The sequence below is a fragment of the Pseudophryne corroboree genome, chromosome 3, assembly GCF_028390025.1.
Source record: "Pseudophryne corroboree isolate aPseCor3 chromosome 3, aPseCor3.hap2, whole genome shotgun sequence".
Lineage (NCBI taxonomy): Eukaryota > Metazoa > Chordata > Amphibia > Anura > Myobatrachidae > Pseudophryne > Pseudophryne corroboree.
Window position 1 is genome coordinate 260869971 of NC_086446.1, and position 3551 is coordinate 260873521.

At 41.9% G+C, this 3551-nt stretch overlaps 1 pseudogene; it reads left to right on the forward strand.

Annotated features, from left to right (window-relative positions):
- The first annotated feature begins 1436 nt into the window (after window positions 1-1436).
- On the forward strand, window positions 1437-1556 carry LOC134897846 (5S ribosomal RNA; annotated as a pseudogene).
- Window positions 1557-3551: the final 1995 nt, after the last annotated feature.

Genomic DNA, 3551 nt, shown 5'->3' on the forward strand with positions numbered 1-3551 from the left:
TGGGCGCTGGAATTTACAAGCCTGTTGGGATTCCAGCGTCAGAATCCTGGATGCAGGGATCCCGATAGACAGTATACTGACCACATCTCATATATCTGTGTGTGACTGAGTCTCTGAATCTGTACACAAAGTACTACAATGTAGCAGCCTCAGTGTTTTTCCTATACAAATTTTACTCAGCTCTATATACAGTCTCAGTCAGCATTGGACTGGAGCATGAAGGGCCCACCGGGGGAAATTTAGCTTTAATTAATACTGTTAGTGCATTCATAATAGTGTATCAAATTAATAACAGCAGTGCACTGTAGAAAATACACCATAGTCCTGTACAGTATTATGTAAAATATGTATAATGTAAATTCAAGTGCACAGTCTGGAACCTGATCTCTAGAAAAGGGTGGGGGCCCTCAGGCAGTGGAGTCCATGGGTAGTTACCCCTGTGAGCCAGTCCGACCTTGCCCGTATATATGTCATTCCCTCCTGAGACAGATGTACACTTTGTGGCCCATTTATCATTGCTTACATATTCAATACAATCTATGCGCGATATTAGCACCCAGGAATGCATTGCAATATGCGATACCTTTGGGTGAATGTATTGACCTGTACACTCAGTCACACACAATATACAAGTGTCATACTGTCTATCAAATTAATCAGCACAGCACTTTGTGCATCTAATTATGCACGGCACCTGACGGCTTACTCTGGTGTGTAAACCATCTATAGGTGGTGATAGTGATACAGTCCCCATTGCTGACAAAGGGGACCCAGCCGCATCCTTTTCGGCTACAGTGAAGCCTTCCAGGCATTTCCAGGCCCCCCCTCAAGATGGAAGATTCATGAGCATGCACAGACTGGCAGTAGCACATGCACATAATACAGCAGCCTGTCACTGCTAGCAACAGAGCTGAGGAAACTATCACTGGACTTCGCCGGAGGGGTAATGGTAACTACCAATGGCATATTGCTTAGTATAACTGATACTCAACTAAATATCCTGCACAATAAGTACCATTGTTATATGTGGCCCTAAGTTTGGGGGGCCTATGGCAGCAGAAGATAAATAAAAGATGTTGAGCTGTAATAAATAAATTGATGGAGAGCTGAGAAATAGTAAAGAGAAGCTCAGTTTAAAAAAAATAGATAGGCATAATTATATATATAGCCATATGAGGAGAGCTGCAGAGTGACAGGGAATAGTGTGTCCAAGTAAGTGAGTGTAGTAACTGCATATGAGCTGAGCATCTGTAAATGTGAATATCAGGGAAAACTTGATAAAAAGAAACTGGAATATGTTTGGAGTGACAGGCACTAGCAAGGAGATGCCTTTTTGGGACCTGTAGTTTGCATATTGGACATGCTTAATAGTTCATTGTGTTTACAGACCTTTGCCTGGTCCTCAATATCTCACATCCTTTGCACACCGTGGAGATTGATACTATCATACCACACTGGATCCCATCCGATCCCATCTGATCTTGGTAATTAAGCAGTGATGGGCCTAGCTAGTACCACACTTGGAGACAATGTGGGAATACTGAGTGTTGTATCAAGGGACTCGGTGTGTCCCCCCCTTTTTGAGTCTCCTTTGATTTGTCTCTCAGTTGCTGGCATCAACATTGGTGTCTTTTCCTGTACATTATTATACAGGACTATGATGTGATATGGTTGAGAGACGAGGGATGATACTGACACATCGGGATATATATATATATGGGCACATCTGTCTGATACAATCATACCACACTGGAAACCATCCGATCTTGGCAATTAAGCAGTGTTGGGCCCAGTTAGTACCATGCTTGGAGACGGCATGGAAATACCGGGTATTGTACCAAGGGACAAATTTTGTCCTACAGGTGATGATTATGTTGTCCCCTTTTTGTCCTTGACATCACACGGCACTCGCATTTGCCTTTCACGTTGGCCCTGTATAGTATCTGTGGGGCATTACCTATGGTGTTATTAACCATGGTTATATTCCATCAGTGCAACGATTTTGTGCTGCATTTAAATATTAATATTCCCTGAGTGTTATGATACCATTGCTGTGCAAGCCAGTACAGTTTGCTAACTTGTGTTATATGTTATATATTGTTTTATGGTTTGTATAATTTTGGGCTGTTGAATCTCCATGCTGTCGGCGCACTGTGGGGTTTACTACTCTACAGGTATGCCTCTGGCTGGGGACACAGACAGCAGCAACTTTACCTGTTTGCCGCTGCACACTAATACAGATCTGCCTGCACTACACGGATGTCGCGCTGCCGGAGCGGGTTGCTAAGGAGAGAGCCGGGTTTGTTTACTATAGCAACACAACCCACGTGCACGGAAGAAGCCAATCAGGCAGCAGCTATGACGCGCTGCCTCTAGGTGACAGGCTTCCTGTTCAAAATTTCCGGCGCCCTTTCTGCTATTTAAAGAGACTCCGGACAGAGTGACAGCTGCCCCTGATGAAAACCATTGAGCGTTGAAATGGCTGTCAGGGCGGACTGTAGCAGTGGGTTATATCCAGATGGCTTGTCAGGAATAAAACCCTTTTTTTCTTTCACCTACTAAACGTGAGTGCTGGTCTAATTCTTTTTTCTATTGTGGAAGAAGTGAGTGTTTATATATATATATATATATATATATATATATATATATTTATTTTTTGTTGCTATAGCCCAAATACTAAGCAGGAGTGGAGAAGAGGATGTGGATATTATTCCTTTACCACTTTGCAACCAAGTAATGTGCTGGATGAATAATTTAATAAAGAGAACACAAGTTGGAATAGGTTGGGTATGACTGGTCAACCATTATGTCAATATGGATAATATGTCATCAAAGTGTCAAACTGTCAACAAACAGTCCCGTTTTGTCTAGTGGTCTATTATCTTGTCCAGCATCTTCTATTGGATCCCTGGTGGTCAAAAGGGTCATTTCTGGTGGCAATATCTCGGCAGCAGCATTCCAATGAGTATTTTACCCACTATCCCTAAACCTAAGTCTTAACCCTTCCCAAAGTGCCTAACCCTAACCTCCTCCTATGCCGTCTAACCCTAACCATCAGCATCCTCAGACTGTTGACATTTCGCATTGTGACAGTTCAGATGTCAACATTGTGAACATATCAACATCCTGAGGGTGTCAACATGTTTGTTATTGTCAGTTAGAACCATGTTGATATTTTAATGTGGTGTCAGCATTATGAATGTCAACATAGATACCGTCGACCTTCTGACTGGATACTCTTTGTAATAAAGTGGGTCTTGTGCCCAACTTACATTATTTGCACTGAACAGCCATCACATACAGCAACACCACCTGTGTTCACCATATTATGCATTTCAAGGTTATACCTAAAAAACTGCAGTAATTTAAGAAGCAAACATGATGACAGACACAGCAAAGGCATTCATAAGCATTGAGTGGTATATAATATGGTTGTACAAATCACAAAGTGATCACCTAGAGAATTGTACATCAATGCAATGCTTCTGCTGTTTTCTAAACAGAACTGAATTGTAACAAATTGTAATTTTGATTTAACTATCTGTTCTCAC